Source organism: Giraffa tippelskirchi, chromosome X, assembly GCF_054371585.1.
Source record: "Giraffa tippelskirchi isolate mGirTip1 chromosome X, T2T-mGirTip1v1.2.pri, whole genome shotgun sequence".
NCBI classification, from domain to species: Eukaryota; Metazoa; Chordata; class Mammalia; order Artiodactyla; family Giraffidae; genus Giraffa; species Giraffa tippelskirchi.
Genome location: NC_137289.1, coordinates 37,593,764 through 37,615,359, shown reverse-complemented (window position 1 = coordinate 37,615,359; position 21,596 = coordinate 37,593,764). Strand labels below are relative to the sequence as shown.

Sequence of the window (21,596 nt, the reverse complement as noted above, 5' to 3'; positions counted from 1 at the left end):
AACACGCTAGTAACCAGACAGTAACCCGAGAAGTTCGGTGAGAGACCCGCCCCGAGAGAGGTGCCTACTGTTCAGAAGCGGGTAACGGAACCAAAGCACAACTGAGGGCTGTGTTACGTACCTATGAGACGTCTGAAATCAGTGTCTGCTCTTCGTCTGTGCCTCAACGCTGGCTCCACACCAAGGCAACATATGAGCCGTTGATCACTCTCTTTCATTATTTTAGCAAACCGCGACCTGAAAAGGAAAGAAAATACCGTTGAATACCTTTGCCTCAGATGCAGATCCATATCCATCAGTATGAATTCAGCTTCAAAGAGATAAGAAACCAACCAAAACAAAAAACACACCAGTCACCACAAAGTCCCATTAAGAGAAAACAAACCAAAACACCCGATCAAACCACACTACCTACCCCTAGGAGAAGTCAGCATAAATGTCTAGATGGTCTGGACTTTATACTGCAAACCCACTGTGATGTAACTCACTGTAACCATTTAGACTCAGTGTTGTGGACTGAGGTTGCGGTCTAACATACCGATGCCCTTTTCTGCTCACCTACACTACCGGCCCTGAGGTTTGTGAAAAGAATAACCTGTTAGCCCTGCATGCACAGATACACAAACGTTCTCCCGCTCGGCACTTAATTGATTCCCATGAGGGATGAGTGTCCTGGCAGAAGGGACACATGACTTAAGTCTAGGGTTTGTTGAGCACACTCAGTCACCTAGCTAGAAACAAGTTACCAAAGTGGACGGAGCCATTTAAGTAAGAGTGCTCTGTGGGGACCAATGTCTACACCTATTGCAAAAGGACCCCTTATGACAGGAGCACACACTACGATGCACGGCTAGAACCTGGATGTAGTCCACGTGGCAAGGGTTTTCAACCAAACCCTAATTCGTGAATCATCCAGGTAATTCTGATCCTAACCCACATCAGTAACAACAAAGTGACAGAATCCATCACATCGCGGTCGCCCCAGGAGGCAGCGGCCAGGCCACTCGCCTCAGAGTCCCAGAGACTGCTGTGGACGTGGACCCAGAGTTGGACGGCTCCTCTGGATTCCCTTTTCCCTATGGTCTTCCAGCCCAGGAGAGCCCCAGAAAGAGGACACAGGTCTTTCCCCAACATTCCAGTGGAGCCAACCCAGCTGGCAGAGTTTGGAAGGTGTTTTTGGCTACCATTGGCCTTTTTGAACACGCAAAGGGCGGAGGGAGGCGCCCAGCTCCAGAGGGTGGCTGGCATTTCTGGAGCAACACTGCCATCAAGCGGAACCATTTTGAGCAAGGCGTGCAGGCCCTTCCTGCGGATCCTGCTGCAGAAAGGCCTGTGAAGAGAGGCCCTGGGGAGTGAGGGTTTCGAGCACTCAGAAGATCCTGGGCGAACCTGACTGCCTGACACCTCACCAGAGCTGGTGTGGGAGCAATAGGTAGTGCTGTTTGGGGCAGCCTCGCCCACCGAGGAGCCCCTGGCTGTCAACCCTCGGGGGCGTGGTGTCGGTGGCGGCCATGTTCAGGAACAAGGCCCTGAAGCTCCTGCCGCCAGCGACCTGGCCCATCCTGCAGGAAGGCTACTTTGGTAGGTTTAGAAGGACTCAGGTTGCTGAACTAACCATGCCTTTGCTCAGTCTCAGCATTAAGGACGGACCTGCATGGAACCAGTATAAACTGCACTAAAATACTTCAGAAAATCATCTTTCTGACCTGCAAAGGAGGAAAACACAAAGTACACCTGGGAGTTCTCTTCCACACCCATCAGATGTGTGACATCGGCTCCAGGAAAATAATGGCCCTTGCCGGGCTTGATTTTAAATGGAATTCGGGCACCTTTGAACTTGCAAATGGTTGATAGTTGAAGCAAACAGGGAAAACGTTTCTGACCATTACGATGATACAACTGTGGCGACGAAGAATGCCTGAACACGCTAGTAACCAGACAGTAACCCGAGAAGTTCGGTGAGAGACCCGCCCCGAGAGAGGTGCCTACTGTTCAGAAGCGGGTAACGGAACCAAAGCACAACTGAGGGCTGTGTTACGTACCTATGAGACGTCTGAAATCAGTGTCTGCTCTTCGTCTGTGCCTCAACGCTGGCTCCACACCAAGGCAACATATGAGCCGTTGATCACTCTCTTTCATTATTTTAGCAAACCGCGACCTGAAAAGGAAAGAAAATACCGTTGAATACCTTTGCCTCAGATGCAGATCCATATCCATCAGTATGAATTCAGCTTCAAAGAGATAAGAAACCAACCAAAACAAAAAACACACCAGTCACCACAAAGTCCCATTAAGAGAAAACAAACCAAAACACCCGATCAAACCACACTACCTACCCCTAGGAGAAGTCAGCATAAATGTCTAGATGGTCTGGACTTTATACTGCAAACCCACTGTGATGTAACTCACTGTAACCATTTAGACTCAGTGTTGTGGACTGAGGTTGCGGTCTAACATACCGATGCCCTTTTCTGCTCACCTACACTACCGGCCCTGAGGTTTGTGAAAAGAATAACCTGTTAGCCCTGCATGCACAGATACACAAACGTTCTCCCGCTCGGCACTTAATTGATTCCCATGAGGGATGAGTGTCCTGGCAGAAGGGACACATGACTTAAGTCTAGGGTTTGTTGAGCACACTCAGTCACCTAGCTAGAAACAAGTTACCAAAGTGGACGGAGCCATTTAAGTAAGAGTGCTCTGTGGGGACCAATGTCTACACCTATTGCAAAAGGACCCCTTATGACAGGAGCACACACTACGATGCACGGCTAGAACCTGGATGTAGTCCACGTGGCAAGGGTTTTCAACCAAACCCTAATTCGTGAATCATCCAGGTAATTCTGATCCTAACCCACATCAGTAACAACAAAGTGACAGAATCCATCACATCGCAGTCTCCCCAGGAGGCAGCGGCCAGGCCACTCGCCTCAGAGTCCCAGAGACTGCTGTGGACGTGGACCCAGAGTTGGACGGCTCCTCTGGATTCCCTTTTCCCTATGGTCTTCCAGCCCAGGAGAGCCCCAGAAAGAGGACACAGGTCTTTCCCCAACATTCCAGTGGAGCCAACCCAGCTGGCAGAGTTTGGAAGGTGTTTTTGGCTACCATTGGCCTTTTTGAACACGCAAAGGGCGGAGGGAGGCTCCCAGCTCCAGAGGGTGGCTGGATTTCTGGAGCAACACTGCCATCAAGCGGAACCATTTTGAGCAAGGCGTGCAGGCCCTTGCTGCGGATCCTGCTGCGGAAAGGCCTGTGAAGAGAGGCCCTGGGGAGTGAGGGTTTCAAGCACTCAGAAGATCCTGGGCCAACCTGACTGCCTGGCACCTCACCAGAGCCGGTGTGGGAGCAACAGGTAGTGCTGTTTGGGGCCGGGCTCGCCCAACGAGGAGCCCCGGCTGTCAAGCCCTCGGGGGCGTGGTGTCGGTGGCGGCCATGTTCAGGAACAAGGCCCTGAAGCTCCTGCCACCGGCCACCTGGCCCATCCTGCAGGAAGGTTGCTCAGTCTCAGCATTAAGGACAGACCTGCATGGAACCAGTATAAACTGCACTAAAGTACTTCAGAAAATCATCTTTCTGACCTGCAAAGGAGGAAAACACAAAGTACACCTGGGAGTTCTCTTCCACACCCATCAGATGTGTGACATCGGCTCCAGGAAAATAATGGCCCTTGCCGGGCTTGAGTTTAAATGGAATTCGGGCACCTTTGAACTTGCAAATGGTTGATAGTTGAAGCAAACAGGGAAAACGTTTCTGACCATTACGATGATACAACTGTGGCGACGAAGAATGCCTGAACACGCTAGTAACCAGACAGTAACCCGAGAAGTTCGGTGAGAGACCCGCCCCGAGAGAGGTGCCTACTGTTCAGAAGCGGGTAACGGAACCAAAGCACAACTGAGGGCTGTGTTACGTACCTATGAGACGTCTGAAATCAGTGTCTGCTCTTCGTCTGTGCCTCAACGCTGGCTCCACACCAAGGCAACATATGAGCCGTTGATCACTCTCTTTCATTATTTTAGCAAACCGCGACCTGAAAAGGAAAGAAAATACCGTTGAATACCTTTGCCTCAGATGCAGATCCATATCCATCAGTATGAATTCAGCTTCAAAGAGATAAGAAACCAACCAAAACAAAAAACACACCAGTCACCACAAAGTCCCATTAAGAGAAAACAAACCAAAACACCCGATCAAACCACACTACCTACCCCTAGGAGAAGTCAGCATAAATGTCTAGATGGTCTGGACTTTATACTGCAAACCCACTGTGATGTAACTCACTGTAACCATTTAGACTCAGTGTTGTGGACTGAGGTTGCGGTCTAACATACCGATGCCCTTTTCTGCTCACCTACACTACCGGCCCTGAGGTTTGTGAAAAGAATAACCTGTTAGCCCTGCATGCACAGATACACAAACGTTCTCCCGCTCGGCACTTAATTGATTCCCATGAGGGATGAGTGTCCTGGCAGAAGGGACACATGACTTAAGTCTAGGGTTTGTTGAGCACACTCAGTCACCTAGCTAGAAACAAGTTACCAAAGTGGACGGAGCCATTTAAGTAAGAGTGCTCTGTGGGGACCAATGTCTACACCTATTGCAAAAGGACCCCTTATGACAGGAGCACACACTACGATGCACGGCTAGAACCTGGATGTAGTCCACGTGGCAAGGGTTTTCAACCAAACCCTAATTCGTGAATCATCCAGGTAATTCTGATCCTAACCCACATCAGTAACAACAAAGTGACAGAATCCATCACATCGCAGTCTCCCCAGGAGGCAGCGGCCAGGCCACTCGCCTCAGAGTCCCAGAGACTGCTGTGGACGTGGACCCAGAGTTGGACGGCTCCTCTGGATTCCCTTTTCCCTATGGTCTTCCAGCCCAGGAGAGCCCCCGAAAGAGGACACAGGTCTTTCCCCAACATTCCAGTGGAGCCAACCCAGCTGGCAGAGTTTGGAAGGTGTTTTTGGCTACCATTGGCCTTTTTGAACACGCAAAGGGCGGAGGGAGGCTCCCAGCTCCAGAGGGTGGCTGGATTTCTGGAGCAACACTGCCATCAAGCGGAACCATTTTGAGCAAGGCGTGCAGGCCCTTGCTGCGGATCCTGCTGCGGAAAGGCCTGTGAAGAGAGGCCCTGGGGAGTGAGGGTTTCAAGCACTCAGAAGATCCTGGGCCAACCTGACTGCCTGGCACCTCACCAGAGCCGGTGTGGGAGCAACAGGTAGTGCTGTTTGGGGCCGGGCTCGCCCAACGAGGAGCCCCTGGCTGTCAAGCCCTCGGGGGCGTGGTGTCGGTGGCGGCCATGTTCAGGAACAAGGCCCTGAAGCTCCTGCCACCGGCCACCTGGCCCATCCTGCAGGAAGGTTGCTCAGTCTCAGCATTAAGGACAGACCTGCATGGAACCAGTATAAACTGCACTAAAGTACTTCAGAAAATCATCTTTCTGACCTGCAAAGGAGGAAAACACAAAGTACACCTGGGAGTTCTCTTCCACACCCATCAGATGTGTGACATCGGCTCCAGGAAAATAATGGCCCTTGCCGGGCTTGAGTTTAAATGGAATTCGGGCACCTTTGAACTTGCAAATGGTTGATAGTTGAAGCAAACAGGGAAAACGTTTCTGACCATTACGATGATACAACTGTGGCGACGAAGAATGCCTGAACACGCTAGTAACCAGACAGTAACCCGAGAAGTTCGGTGAGAGACCCGCCCCAAGAGAGGTGCCTACTGTTCAGAAGCGGGTAACGGAACCAAAGCACAACTGAGGGCTGTGTTACGTACCTATGAGACGTCTGAAATCAGTGTCTGCTCTTCGTCTGTGCCTCAACGCTGGCTCCACACCAAGGCAACATATGAGCCGTTGATCACTCTCTTTCATTATTTTAGCAAACCGCGACCTGAAAAGGAAAGAAAATACCGTTGAATACCTTTGCCTCAGATGCAGATCCATATCCTTCAGTATGAATTCAGCTTCAAAGAGATAAGAAACCAACCAAAACAAAAAACACACCAGTCACCACAAAGTTCCATTAAGAGAAAACAAACCAAAACACCCGATCAAACCACACTACCTACCCCTAGGAGAAGTCAGCGTAAATGTCTAGATGGTCTGGACTTTATACTGCAAACCCACTGTGATGTAACTCACTGTAACCATTTAGACTCAGTGTTGTGGACTGAGGCTGCGGTCTAACATACCGATGCCCTTTTCTGCTCACCTACACTACCGGCCCTGAGATTTGTGAAAAGAATAACCTGTTAGCCCTGCATGCACAGATACACAAACGTTCTCCCGCTCGGCACTTAATTGATTCCCATGAGGGATGAGTGTCCTGGCAGAAGGGACACATGACTTAAGTCTAGGGTTTGTTGAGCACACTCAGTCACCTAGCTAGAAACAAGTTACCAAAGTGGACGGAGCCACTTAAGTAAGAGTGCTCTGTGGGGACCAATGTCTACACCTATTGCAAAAGGACCCCTTATGACAGGAGCACACACTACGATGCACGGCTAGAACCTGGATGTAGTCCACGTGGCAAGGGTTTTCAACCAAATCCTAATTCGTGAATCATCCAGGTAATTCTGATCCTAACCCACATCAGTAACAACAAAGTGACAGAATCCATCACATCGCGGTCTCCCCAGGAGGCAGCGGCCAGGCCACTCGCCTCAGAGTCCCAGAGACTGCCGTGGACGTGGTCCCAGAGTTGGACGGCTCCTCTGGATTCCCTTTTCGCTATGGTCTTCCAGCCCAGGAGAGCCCCAGAAAGAGGACACAGGTCTTTCCCCAACATTCCAGTGGAGCCAACCCAGCTGGCAGAGTTTGGAAGGTGTTTTTGGCTACCATTGGCCTTTTTGAACACGCAAAGGGCGGAGGGAGGCGCCCAGCTCCAGAGGGTGGCTGGCATTTCTGGAGCAACACTGCCATCAAGCGGAACCATTTTGAGCAAGGCGTGCAGGCCCTTCCTGCGGATCCTGCTGCAGAAAGGCCTGTGAAGAGAGGCCCTGGGGAGTGAGGGTTTCGAGCACTCAGAAGATCCTGGGCGAACCTGACTGCCTGACACCTCACCAGAGCTGGTGTGGGAGCAACAGGTAGTGCTGTTTGGGGCCGGCCTCGCCCACCGAGGAGCCCCTGGCTGTCAAGCCCTCGGGGGCGTGGTGTCGGTGGCGGCCATGTTCAGGAACAAGGCCCTGAAGCTCCTGCCACGGGACACCTGGCCCATCCTGCAGGAAGGTTGCTCAGTCTCAGCATTAAGGACAGACCTCCATGGAACCAGTATAAACTGCACTAAAATACTTCAGAAAATCATCTTTCTGACCTGCAAAGGAGGAAAACACAAAGTACACCTGGGAGTTCTCTTCCACACCCATCAGATGTGTGACATCGGCTCCAGGAAAATAATGGCCCTTGCCGGGCTTGATTTTAAATGGAATTCGGGCACCTTTGAACTTGCAAATGGTTGATAGTTGAAGCAAACAGGGAAAACGTTTCTGACCATTACGATGATACAACTGTGGCGACGAAGAATGCCTGAACACGCTAGTAACCAGACAGTAACCCGAGAAGTTCGGTGAGAGACCCGCCCCGAGAGAGGTGCCTACTGTTCAGAAGCGGGTAACGGAACCAAAGCACAACTGAGGGCTGTGTTACGTACCTATGAGACGTCTGAAATCAGTGTCTGCTCTTCGTCTGTGCCTCAACGCTGGCTCCACACCAAGGCAACATATGAGCCGTTGATCACTCTCTTTCATTATTTTAGCAAACCGCGACCTGAAAAGGAAAGAAAATACCGTTGAATACCTTTGCCTCAGATGCAGATCCATATCCTTCAGTATGAATTCAGCTTCAAAGAGATAAGAAACCAACCAAAACAAAAAACACACCAGTCACCACAAAGTCCCATTAAGAGAAAACAAACCAAAACACCCGATCAAACCACACTACCTACCCCTAGGAGAAGTCAGCATAAATGTCTAGATGGTCTGGACTTTATACTGCAAACCCACTGTGATGTAACTCACTGTAACCATTTAGACTCAGTGTTGTGGACTGAGGTTGCGGTCTAACATACCGATGCCCTTTTCTGCTCACCTACACTACCGGCCCTGAGGTTTGTGAAAAGAATAACCTGTTAGCCCTGCATGCACAGATACACAAACGTTCTCCCGCTCGGCACTTAATTGATTCCCATGAGGGATGAGTGTCCTGGCAGAAGGGACACATGACTTAAGTCTAGGGTTTGTTGAGCACACTCAGTCACCTAGCTAGAAACAAGTTACCAAAGTGGACGGAGCCATTTAAGTAAGAGTGCTCTGTGGGGACCAATGTCTACACCTATTGCAAAAGGACCCCTTATGACAGGAGCACACACTACGATGCACGGCTAGAACCTGGATGTAGTCCACGTGGCAAGGGTTTTCAACCAAACCCTAATTCGTGAATCATCCAGGTAATTCTGATCCTAACCCACATCAGTAACAACAAAGTGACAGAATCCATCACATCGCGGTCTCCCCAGGAGGCAGCGGCCAGGCCACTCGCCTCAGAGTCCCAGAGACTGCTGTGGACGTGGACCCAGAGTTGGACGGCTCCTCTGGATTCCCTTTTCCCTATGGTCTTCCAGCCCAGGAGAGCCCCAGAAAGAGGACACAGGTCTTTCCCCAACATTCCAGTGGAGCCAACCCAGCTGGCAGAGTTTGGAAGGTGTTTTTGGCTACCATTGGCCTTTTTGAACACGCAAAGGGCGGAGGGAGGCGCCCAGCTCCAGAGGGTGGCTGGTATTTCTGGAGCAACACTGCCATCAAGCGGAACCATTTTGAGCAAGGCGTGCAGGCCCTTCCTGCGGATCCTGCTGCAGAAAGGCCTGTGAAGAGAGGCCCTGGGGAGTGAGGGTTTCGAGCACTCAGAAGATCCTGGGCGAACCTGACTGCCTGACACCTCACCAGAGCTGGTGTGGGAGCAATAGGTAGTGCTGTTTGGGGCAGCCTCGCCCACCGAGGAGCCCCTGGCTGTCAAGCCCTCGGGGGCGTGGTGTCGGTGGCGGCCATGTTCAGGAACAAGGCCCTGAAGCTCCTGCCGCCAGCGACCTGGCCCATCCTGCAGGAAGGCTACTTTGGTAGGTTTAGAAGGACTCAGGTTGCTGAACTAACCATGCCTTTGCTCAGTCTCAGCATTAAGGACGGACCTGCATGGAACCAGTATAAACTGCACTAAAATACTTCAGAAAATCATCTTTCTGACCTGCAAAGGAGGAAAACACAAAGTACACCTGGGAGTTCTCTTCCACACCCATCAGATGTGTGACATCGGCTCCAGGAAAATAATGGCCCTTGCCGGGCTTGATTTTAAATGGAATTCGGGCACCTTTGAACTTGCAAATGGTTGATAGTTGAAGCAAACAGGGAAAACGTTTCTGACCATTACGATGATACAACTGTGGCGACGAAGAATGCCTGAACACGCTAGTAACCAGACAGTAACCCGAGAAGTTCGGTGAGAGACCCGCCCCGAGAGAGGTGCCTACTGTTCAGAAGCGGGTAACGGAACCAAAGCACAACTGAGGGCTGTGTTACGTACCTATGAGACGTCTGAAATCAGTGTCTGCTCTTCGTCTGTGCCTCAACGCTGGCTCCACACCAAGGCAACATATGAGCCGTTGATCACTCTCTTTCATTATTTTAGCAAACCGCGACCTGAAAAGGAAAGAAAATACCGTTGAATACCTTTGCCTCAGATGCAGATCCATATCCATCAGTATGAATTCAGCTTCAAAGAGATAAGAAACCAACCAAAACAAAAAACACACCAGTCACCACAAAGTCCCATTAAGAGAAAACAAACCAAAACACCCGATCAAACCACACTACCTACCCCTAGGAGAAGTCAGCATAAATGTCTAGATGGTCTGGACTTTATACTGCAAACCCACTGTGATGTAACTCACTGTAACCATTTAGACTCAGTGTTGTGGACTGAGGTTGCGGTCTAACATACCGATGCCCTTTTCTGCTCACCTACACTACCGGCCCTGAGGTTTGTGAAAAGAATAACCTGTTAGCCCTGCATGCACAGATACACAAACGTTCTCCCGCTCGGCACTTAATTGATTCCCATGAGGGATGAGTGTCCTGGCAGAAGGGACACATGACTTAAGTCTAGGGTTTGTTGAGCACACTCAGTCACCTAGCTAGAAACAAGTTACCAAAGTGGACGGAGCCATTTAAGTAAGAGTGCTCTGTGGGGACCAATGTCTACACCTATTGCAAAAGGACCCCTTATGACAGGAGCACACACTACGATGCACGGCTAGAACCTGGATGTAGTCCACGTGGCAAGGGTTTTCAACCAAACCCTAATTCGTGAATCATCCAGGTAATTCTGATCCTAACCCACATCAGTAACAACAAAGTGACAGAATCCATCACATCGCGGTCGCCCCAGGAGGCAGCGGCCAGGCCACTCGCCTCAGAGTCCCAGAGACTGCTGTGGACGTGGACCCAGAGTTGGACGGCTCCTCTGGATTCCCTTTTCCCTATGGTCTTCCAGCCCAGGAGAGCCCCAGAAAGAGGACACAGGTCTTTCCCCAACATTCCAGTGGAGCCAACCCAGCTGGCAGAGTTTGGAAGGTGTTTTTGGCTACCATTGGCCTTTTTGAACACGCAAAGGGCGGAGGGAGGCGCCCAGCTCCAGAGGGTGGCTGGCATTTCTGGAGCAACACTGCCATCAAGCGGAACCATTTTGAGCAAGGCGTGCAGGCCCTTCCTGCGGATCCTGCTGCAGAAAGGCCTGTGAAGAGAGGCCCTGGGGAGTGAGGGTTTCGAGCACTCAGAAGATCCTGGGCGAACCTGACTGCCTGACACCTCACCAGAGCTGGTGTGGGAGCAATAGGTAGTGCTGTTTGGGGCAGCCTCGCCCACCGAGGAGCCCCTGGCTGTCAACCCTCGGGGGCGTGGTGTCGGTGGCGGCCATGTTCAGGAACAAGGCCCTGAAGCTCCTGCCGCCAGCGACCTGGCCCATCCTGCAGGAAGGCTACTTTGGTAGGTTTAGAAGGACTCAGGTTGCTGAACTAACCATGCCTTTGCTCAGTCTCAGCATTAAGGACGGACCTGCATGGAACCAGTATAAACTGCACTAAAATACTTCAGAAAATCATCTTTCTGACCTGCAAAGGAGGAAAACACAAAGTACACCTGGGAGTTCTCTTCCACACCCATCAGATGTGTGACATCGGCTCCAGGAAAATAATGGCCCTTGCCGGGCTTGATTTTAAATGGAATTCGGGCACCTTTGAACTTGCAAATGGTTGATAGTTGAAGCAAACAGGGAAAACGTTTCTGACCATTACGATGATACAACTGTGGCGACGAAGAATGCCTGAACACGCTAGTAACCAGACAGTAACCCGAGAAGTTCGGTGAGAGACCCGCCCCGAGAGAGGTGCCTACTGTTCAGAAGCGGGTAACGGAACCAAAGCACAACTGAGGGCTGTGTTACGTACCTATGAGACGTCTGAAATCAGTGTCTGCTCTTCGTCTGTGCCTCAACGCTGGCTCCACACCAAGGCAACATATGAGCCGTTGATCACTCTCTTTCATTATTTTAGCAAACCGCGACCTGAAAAGGAAAGAAAATACCGTTGAATACCTTTGCCTCAGATGCAGATCCATATCCATCAGTATGAATTCAGCTTCAAAGAGATAAGAAACCAACCAAAACAAAAAACACACCAGTCACCACAAAGTCCCATTAAGAGAAAACAAACCAAAACACCCGATCAAACCACACTACCTACCCCTAGGAGAAGTCAGCATAAATGTCTAGATGGTCTGGACTTTATACTGCAAACCCACTGTGATGTAACTCACTGTAACCATTTAGACTCAGTGTTGTGGACTGAGGTTGCGGTCTAACATACCGATGCCCTTTTCTGCTCACCTACACTACCGGCCCTGAGGTTTGTGAAAAGAATAACCTGTTAGCCCTGCATGCACAGATACACAAACGTTCTCCCGCTCGGCACTTAATTGATTCCCATGAGGGATGAGTGTCCTGGCAGAAGGGACACATGACTTAAGTCTAGGGTTTGTTGAGCACACTCAGTCACCTAGCTAGAAACAAGTTACCAAAGTGGACGGAGCCATTTAAGTAAGAGTGCTCTGTGGGGACCAATGTCTACACCTATTGCAAAAGGACCCCTTATGACAGGAGCACACACTACGATGCACGGCTAGAACCTGGATGTAGTCCACGTGGCAAGGGTTTTCAACCAAACCCTAATTCGTGAATCATCCAGGTAATTCTGATCCTAACCCACATCAGTAACAACAAAGTGACAGAATCCATCACATCGCAGTCTCCCCAGGAGGCAGCGGCCAGGCCACTCGCCTCAGAGTCCCAGAGACTGCTGTGGACGTGGACCCAGAGTTGGACGGCTCCTCTGGATTCCCTTTTCCCTATGGTCTTCCAGCCCAGGAGAGCCCCAGAAAGAGGACACAGGTCTTTCCCCAACATTCCAGTGGAGCCAACCCAGCTGGCAGAGTTTGGAAGGTGTTTTTGGCTACCATTGGCCTTTTTGAACACGCAAAGGGCGGAGGGAGGCTCCCAGCTCCAGAGGGTGGCTGGATTTCTGGAGCAACACTGCCATCAAGCGGAACCATTTTGAGCAAGGCGTGCAGGCCCTTGCTGCGGATCCTGCTGCGGAAAGGCCTGTGAAGAGAGGCCCTGGGGAGTGAGGGTTTCAAGCACTCAGAAGATCCTGGGCCAACCTGACTGCCTGGCACCTCACCAGAGCCGGTGTGGGAGCAACAGGTAGTGCTGTTTGGGGCCGGGCTCGCCCAACGAGGAGCCCCGGCTGTCAAGCCCTCGGGGGCGTGGTGTCGGTGGCGGCCATGTTCAGGAACAAGGCCCTGAAGCTCCTGCCACCGGCCACCTGGCCCATCCTGCAGGAAGGTTGCTCAGTCTCAGCATTAAGGACAGACCTGCATGGAACCAGTATAAACTGCACTAAAGTACTTCAGAAAATCATCTTTCTGACCTGCAAAGGAGGAAAACACAAAGTACACCTGGGAGTTCTCTTCCACACCCATCAGATGTGTGACATCGGCTCCAGGAAAATAATGGCCCTTGCCGGGCTTGAGTTTAAATGGAATTCGGGCACCTTTGAACTTGCAAATGGTTGATAGTTGAAGCAAACAGGGAAAACGTTTCTGACCATTACGATGATACAACTGTGGCGACGAAGAATGCCTGAACACGCTAGTAACCAGACAGTAACCCGAGAAGTTCGGTGAGAGACCCGCCCCGAGAGAGGTGCCTACTGTTCAGAAGCGGGTAACGGAACCAAAGCACAACTGAGGGCTGTGTTACGTACCTATGAGACGTCTGAAATCAGTGTCTGCTCTTCGTCTGTGCCTCAACGCTGGCTCCACACCAAGGCAACATATGAGCCGTTGATCACTCTCTTTCATTATTTTAGCAAACCGCGACCTGAAAAGGAAAGAAAATACCGTTGAATACCTTTGCCTCAGATGCAGATCCATATCCATCAGTATGAATTCAGCTTCAAAGAGATAAGAAACCAACCAAAACAAAAAACACACCAGTCACCACAAAGTCCCATTAAGAGAAAACAAACCAAAACACCCGATCAAACCACACTACCTACCCCTAGGAGAAGTCAGCATAAATGTCTAGATGGTCTGGACTTTATACTGCAAACCCACTGTGATGTAACTCACTGTAACCATTTAGACTCAGTGTTGTGGACTGAGGTTGCGGTCTAACATACCGATGCCCTTTTCTGCTCACCTACACTACCGGCCCTGAGGTTTGTGAAAAGAATAACCTGTTAGCCCTGCATGCACAGATACACAAACGTTCTCCCGCTCGGCACTTAATTGATTCCCATGAGGGATGAGTGTCCTGGCAGAAGGGACACATGACTTAAGTCTAGGGTTTGTTGAGCACACTCAGTCACCTAGCTAGAAACAAGTTACCAAAGTGGACGGAGCCATTTAAGTAAGAGTGCTCTGTGGGGACCAATGTCTACACCTATTGCAAAAGGACCCCTTATGACAGGAGCACACACTACGATGCACGGCTAGAACCTGGATGTAGTCCACGTGGCAAGGGTTTTCAACCAAACCCTAATTCGTGAATCATCCAGGTAATTCTGATCCTAACCCACATCAGTAACAACAAAGTGACAGAATCCATCACATCGCAGTCTCCCCAGGAGGCAGCGGCCAGGCCACTCGCCTCAGAGTCCCAGAGACTGCTGTGGACGTGGACCCAGAGTTGGACGGCTCCTCTGGATTCCCTTTTCCCTATGGTCTTCCAGCCCAGGAGAGCCCCCGAAAGAGGACACAGGTCTTTCCCCAACATTCCAGTGGAGCCAACCCAGCTGGCAGAGTTTGGAAGGTGTTTTTGGCTACCATTGGCCTTTTTGAACACGCAAAGGGCGGAGGGAGGCTCCCAGCTCCAGAGGGTGGCTGGATTTCTGGAGCAACACTGCCATCAAGCGGAACCATTTTGAGCAAGGCGTGCAGGCCCTTGCTGCGGATCCTGCTGCGGAAAGGCCTGTGAAGAGAGGCCCTGGGGAGTGAGGGTTTCAAGCACTCAGAAGATCCTGGGCCAACCTGACTGCCTGGCACCTCACCAGAGCCGGTGTGGGAGCAACAGGTAGTGCTGTTTGGGGCCGGGCTCGCCCAACGAGGAGCCCCTGGCTGTCAAGCCCTCGGGGGCGTGGTGTCGGTGGCGGCCATGTTCAGGAACAAGGCCCTGAAGCTCCTGCCACCGGCCACCTGGCCCATCCTGCAGGAAGGTTGCTCAGTCTCAGCATTAAGGACAGACCTGCATGGAACCAGTATAAACTGCACTAAAGTACTTCAGAAAATCATCTTTCTGACCTGCAAAGGAGGAAAACACAAAGTACACCTGGGAGTTCTCTTCCACACCCATCAGATGTGTGACATCGGCTCCAGGAAAATAATGGCCCTTGCCGGGCTTGAGTTTAAATGGAATTCGGGCACCTTTGAACTTGCAAATGGTTGATAGTTGAAGCAAACAGGGAAAACGTTTCTGACCATTACGATGATACAACTGTGGCGACGAAGAATGCCTGAACACGCTAGTAACCAGACAGTAACCCGAGAAGTTCGGTGAGAGACCCGCCCCAAGAGAGGTGCCTACTGTTCAGAAGCGGGTAACGGAACCAAAGCACAACTGAGGGCTGTGTTACGTACCTATGAGACGTCTGAAATCAGTGTCTGCTCTTCGTCTGTGCCTCAACGCTGGCTCCACACCAAGGCAACATATGAGCCGTTGATCACTCTCTTTCATTATTTTAGCAAACCGCGACCTGAAAAGGAAAGAAAATACCGTTGAATACCTTTGCCTCAGATGCAGATCCATATCCTTCAGTATGAATTCAGCTTCAAAGAGATAAGAAACCAACCAAAACAAAAAACACACCAGTCACCACAAAGTTCCATTAAGAGAAAACAAACCAAAACACCCGATCAAACCACACTACCTACCCCTAGGAGAAGTCAGCGTAAATGTCTAGATGGTCTGGACTTTATACTGCAAACCCACTGTGATGTAACTCACTGTAACCATTTAGACTCAGTGTTGTGGACTGAGGCTGCGGTCTAACATACCGATGCCCTTTTCTGCTCACCTACACTACCGGCCCTGAGGTTTGTGAAAAGAATAACCTGTTAGCCCTGCATGCACAGATACACAAACGTTCTCCCGCTCGGCACTTAATTGATTCCCATGAGGGATGAGTGTCCTGGCAGAAGGGACACATGACTTAAGTCTAGGGTTTGTTGAGCACACTCAGTCACCTAGCTAGAAACAAGTTACCAAAGTGGACGGAGCCACTTAAGTAAGAGTGCTCTGTGGGGACCAATGTCTACACCTATTGCAAAAGGACCCCTTATGACAGGAGCACACACTACGATGCACGGCTAGAACCTGGATGTAGTCCACGTGGCAAGGGTTTTCAACCAAACCCTAATTCGTGAATCATCCAGGTAATTCTGATCCTAACCCACATCAGTAACAACAAAGTGACAGAATCCATCACATCGCGGTCTCCCCAGGAGGCAGCGGCCAGGCCACTCGCCTCAGAGTCCCAGAGACTGCTGTGGACGTGGACCCAGAGTTGGACGGCTCCTCTGGATTCCCTTTTCCCTATGGTCTTCCAGCCCAGGAGAGCCCCAGAAAGAGGACACAGGTCTTTCCCCAACATTCCAGTGGAGCCAACCCAGCTGGCAGAGTTTGGAAGGTGTTTTTGGCTACCATTGGCCTTTTTGAACACGCAAAGGGCGGAGGGAGGCGCCCAGCTCCAGAGGGTGGCTGGCATTTCTGGAGCAACACTGCCATCAAGCGGAACCATTTTGAGCAAGGCGTGCAGGCCCTTCCTACGGATCCTGCTGCAGAAAGGCCTGTGAAGAGAGGCCCTGGGGAGTGAGGGTTTCGAGCACTCAGAAGATCCTGGGCGAACCTGACTGCCTGACACCTCACCAGAGCTGGTGTGGGAGCAACAGGTAGTGCTGTTTGGGGCCGGCCTCGCCCACCGAGGAGCCCCTGGCTGTCAAGCCCTCGGGGGCGTGGTGTCGGTGGCGGCCATGTTCAGGAACAAGGCCCTGAAGCTCCTGCCACCGGCCACCTGGCCCATCGTGCAGGAAGGTTGCTCAGTCTCAGCATTAAGGACAGACCTCCATGGAACCAGTATAAACTGCACTAAAATACTTCAGAAAATCATCTTTCTGACCTGCAAAGGAGGAAAACACAAAGTACACCTGGGAGTTCTCTTCCACACCCATCAGATGTGTGACATCGGCTCCAGGAAAATAATGGCCCTTGCCGGGCTTGATTTTAAATGGAATTCGGGCACCTTTGAACTTGCAAATGGTTGATAGTTGAAGCAAACAGGGAAAACGTTTCTGACCATTACGATGATACAACTGTGGCGACGAAGAATGCCTGAACACGCTAGTAACCAGACAGTAACCCGAGAAGTTCGGTGAGAGACCCGCCCCGAGAGAGGTGCCTACTGTTCAGAAGCGGGTAACGGAACCAAAGCACAACTGAGGGCTGTGTTACGTACCTATGAGACGTCTGAAATCAGTGTCTGCTCTTCGTCTGTGCCTCAACGCTGGCTCCACACCAAGGCAACATATGAGCCGTTGATCACTCTCTTTCATTATTTTAGCAAACCGCGACCTGAAAAGGAAAGAAAATACCGTTGAATACCTTTGCCTCAGATGCAGATCCATATCCTTCAGTATGAATTCAGCTTCAAAGAGATAAGAAACCAACCAAAACAAAAAACACACCAGTCACCACAAAGTCCCATTAAGAGAAAACAAACCAAAACACCCGATCAAACCACACTACCTACCCCTAGGAGAAGTCAGCATAAATGTCTAGATGGTCTGGACTTTATACTGCAAACCCACTGTGATGTAACTCACTGTAACCATTTAGACTCAGTGTTGTGGACTGAGGTTGCGGTCTAACATACCGATGCCCTTTTCTGCTCACCTACACTACCGGCCCTGAGGTTTGTGAAAAGAATAACCTGTTAGCCCTGCATGCACAGATACACAAACGTTCTCCCGCTCGGCACTTAATTGATTCCCATGAGGGATGAGTGTCCTGGCAGAAGGGACACATGACTTAAGTCTAGGGTTTGTTGAGCACACTCAGTCACCTAGCTAGAAACAAGTTACCAAAGTGGACGGAGCCATTTAAGTAAGAGTGCTCTGTGGGGACCAATGTCTACACCTATTGCAAAAGGACCCCTTATGACAGGAGCACACACTACGATGCACGGCTAGAACCTGGATGTAGTCCACGTGGCAAGGGTTTTCAACCAAACCCTAATTCGTGAATCATCCAGGTAATTCTGATCCTAACCCACATCAGTAACAACAAAGTGACAGAATCCATCACATCGCGGTCTCCCCAGGAGGCAGCGGCCAGGCCACTCGCCTCAGAGTCCCAGAGACTGCTGTGGACGTGGACCCAGAGTTGGACGGCTCCTCTGGATTCCCTTTTCCCTATGGTCTTCCAGCCCAGGAGAGCCCCAGAAAGAGGACACAGGTCTTTCCCCAACATTCCAGTGGAGCCAACCCAGCTGGCAGAGTTTGGAAGGTGTTTTTGGCTACCATTGGCCTTTTTGAACACGCAAAGGGCGGAGGGAGGCGCCCAGCTCCAGAGGGTGGCTGGTATTTCTGGAGCAACACTGCCATCAAGCGGAACCATTTTGAGCAAGGCGTGCAGGCCCTTCCTGCGGATCCTGCTGCAGAAAGGCCTGTGAAGAGAGGCCCTGGGGAGTGAGGGTTTCGAGCACTCAGAAGATCCTGGGCGAACCTGACTGCCTGACACCTCACCAGAGCTGGTGTGGGAGCAATAGGTAGTGCTGTTTGGGGCAGCCTCGCCCACCGAGGAGCCCCTGGCTGTCAAGCCCTCGGGGGCGTGGTGTCGGTGGCGGCCATGTTCAGGAACAAGGCCCTGAAGCTCCTGCCGCCAGCGACCTGGCCCATCCTGCAGGAAGGCTACTTTGGTAGGTTTAGAAGGACTCAGGTTGCTGAACTAACCATGCCTTTGCTCAGTCTCAGCATTAAGGACGGACCTGCATGGAACCAGTATAAACTGCACTAAAGTACTTCAGAAAATCATCTTTCTGACCTGCAAAGGAGGAAAACACAAAGTACACCTGGGAGTTCTCTTCCACACCCATCAGATGTGTGACATCGGCTCCAGGAAAATAATGGCCCTTGCCGGGCTTGAGTTTAAATGGAATTCGGGCACCTTTGAACTTGCAAATGGTTGATAGTTGAAGCAAACAGGGAAAACGTTTCTGACCATTACGATGATACAACTGTGGCGACGAAGAATGCCTGAACACGCTAGTAACCAGACAGTAACCCGAGAAGTTCGGTGAGAGACCCGCCCCGAGAGAGGTGCCTACTGTTCAGAAGCGGGTAACGGAACCAAAGCACAACTGAGGGCTGTGTTACGTACCTATGAGACGTCTGAAATCAGTGTCTGCTCTTCGTCTGTGCCTCAACGCTGGCTCCACACCAAGGCAACATATGAGCCGTTGATCACTCTCTTTCATTATTTTAGCAAACCGCGACCTGAAAAGGAAAGAAAATACCGTTGAATACCTTTGCCTCAGATGCAGATCCATATCCATCAGTATGAATTCAGCTTCAAAGAGATAAGAAACCAACCAAAACAAAAAACACACCAGTCACCACAAAGTCCCATTAAGAGAAAACAAACCAAAACACCCGATCAAACCACACTACCTACCCCTAGGAGAAGTCAGCATAAATGTCTAGATGGTCTGGACTTTATACTGCAAACCCACTGTGATGTAACTCACTGTAACCATTTAGACTCAGTGTTGTGGACTGAGGTTGCGGTCTAACATACCGATGCCCTTTTCTGCTCACCTACACTACCGGCCCTGAGGTTTGTGAAAAGAATAACCTGTTAGCCCTGCATGCACAGATACACAAACGTTCTCCCGCTCGGCACTTAATTGATTCCCATGAGGGATGAGTGTCCTGGCAGAAGGGACACATGACTTAAGTCTAGGGTTTGTTGAGCACACTCAGTCACCTAGCTAGAAACAAGTTACCAAAGTGGACGGAGCCATTTAAGTAAGAGTGCTCTGTGGGGACCAATGTCTACACCTATTGCAAAAGGACCCCTTATGACAGGAGCACACACTACGATGCACGGCTAGAACCTGGATGTAGTCCACGTGGCAAGGGTTTTCAACCAAACCCTAATTCGTGAATCATCCAGGTAATTCTGATCCTAACCCACATCAGTAACAACAAAGTGACAGAATCCATCACATCGCAGTCTCCCCAGGAGGCAGCGGCCAGGCCACTCGCCTCAGAGTCCCAGAGACTGCTGTGGACGTGGACCCAGAGTTGGACGGCTCCTCTGGATTCCCTTTTCCCTATGGTCTTCCAGCCCAGGAGAGCCCCCGAAAGAGGACACAGGTCTTTCCCCAACATTCCAGTGGAGCCAACCCAGCTGGCAGAGTTTGGAAGGTGTTTTTGGCTACCATTGGCCTTTTTGAACACGCAAAGGGCGGAGGGAGGCTCCCAGCTCCAGAGGGTGGCTGGATTTCTGGAGCAACACTGCCATCAAGCGGAACCATTTTGAGCAAGGCGTGCAGGCCCTTGCTGCGGATCCTGCTGCGGAAAGGCCTGTGAAGAGAGGCCCTGGGGAGTGAGGGTTTCAAGCACTCAGAAGATCCTGGGCCAACCTGACTGCCTGGCACCTCACCAGAGCCGGTGTGGGAGCAACAGGTAGTGCTGTTTGGGGCCGGGCTCGCCCAACGAGGAGCCCCTGGCTGTCAAGCCCTCGGGGGCGTGGTGTCGGTGGCGGCCATGTTCAGGAACAAGGCCCTGAAGCTCCTGCCACCGGCCACCTGGCCCATCCTGCAGGAAGGTTGCTCAGTCTCAGCATTAAGGACAGACCTGCATGGAACCAGTATAAACTGCACTAAAGTACTTCAGAAAATCATCTTTCTGACCTGCAAAGGAGGAAAACACAAAGTACACCTGGGAGTTCTCTTCCACACCCATCAGATGTGTGACATCGGCTCCAGGAAAATAATGGCCCTTGCCGGGCTTGAGTTTAAATGGAATTCGGGCACCTTTGAACTTGCAAATGGTTGATAGTTGAAGCAAACAGGGAAAACGTTTCTGACCATTACGATGATACAACTGTGGCGACGAAGAATGCCTGAACACGCTAGTAACCAGACAGTAACCCGAGAAGTTCGGTGAGAGACCCGCCCCAAGAGAGGTGCCTACTGTTCAGAAGCGGGTAACGGAACCAAAGCACAACTGAGGGCTGTGTTACGTACCTATGAGACGTCTGAAATCAGTGTCTGCTCTTCGTCTGTGCCTCAACGCTGGCTCCACACCAAGGCAACATATGAGCCGTTGATCACTCTCTTTCATTATTTTAGCAAACCGCGACCTGAAAAGGAAAGAAAATACCGTTGAATACCTTTGCCTCAGATGCAGATCCATATCCTTCAGTATGAATTCAGCTTCAAAGAGATAAGAAACCAACCAAAACAAAAAACACACCAGTCACCACAAAGTTCCATTAAGAGAAAACAAACCAAAACACCCGATCAAACCACACTACCTACCCCTAGGAGAAGTCAGCGTAAATGTCTAGATGGTCTGGACTTTATACTGCAAACCCACTGTGATGTAACTCACTGTAACCATTTAGACTCAGTGTTGTGGACTGAGGCTGCGGTCTAACATACCGATGCCCTTTTCTGCTCACCTACACTACCGGCCCTGAGGTTTGTGAAAAGAATAACCTGTTAGCCCTGCATGCACAGATACACAAACGTTCTCCCGCTCGGCACTTAATTGATTCCCATGAGGGATGAGTGTCCTGGCAGAAGGGACACATGACTTAAGTCTAGGGTTTGTTGAGCACACTCAGTCACCTAGCTAGAAACAAGTTACCAAAGTGGACGGAGCCACTTAAGTAAGAGTGCTCTGTGGGGACCAATGTCTAC

The 21,596-nt window shown here is 50.9% G+C and overlaps 1 long non-coding RNA gene across 1 annotated transcript in view; it reads right to left on the bottom strand.

Moving 5' to 3' along the window:
• The window catches only part of LOC145536425 (uncharacterized), a 325,058-nt gene that overhangs the window by 46,850 nt on the left and 256,612 nt on the right, over nucleotides 1-21,596 (bottom strand). Inside the window, exons 135-146 of the long non-coding RNA XR_014075840.1 lie at nucleotides 20,919-21,034; nucleotides 19,046-19,161; nucleotides 17,124-17,239; nucleotides 15,250-15,365; nucleotides 13,377-13,492; nucleotides 11,505-11,620; nucleotides 9,584-9,699; nucleotides 7,662-7,777; nucleotides 5,788-5,903; nucleotides 3,915-4,030; nucleotides 2,043-2,158; nucleotides 122-237 (exon numbers count right to left, since the gene is read on the bottom strand). This is a non-coding gene — a long non-coding RNA (uncharacterized LOC145536425). The remainder of the gene's footprint in view (nucleotides 1-121; nucleotides 238-2,042; nucleotides 2,159-3,914; nucleotides 4,031-5,787; nucleotides 5,904-7,661; nucleotides 7,778-9,583; nucleotides 9,700-11,504; nucleotides 11,621-13,376; nucleotides 13,493-15,249; nucleotides 15,366-17,123; nucleotides 17,240-19,045; nucleotides 19,162-20,918; nucleotides 21,035-21,596) is intronic.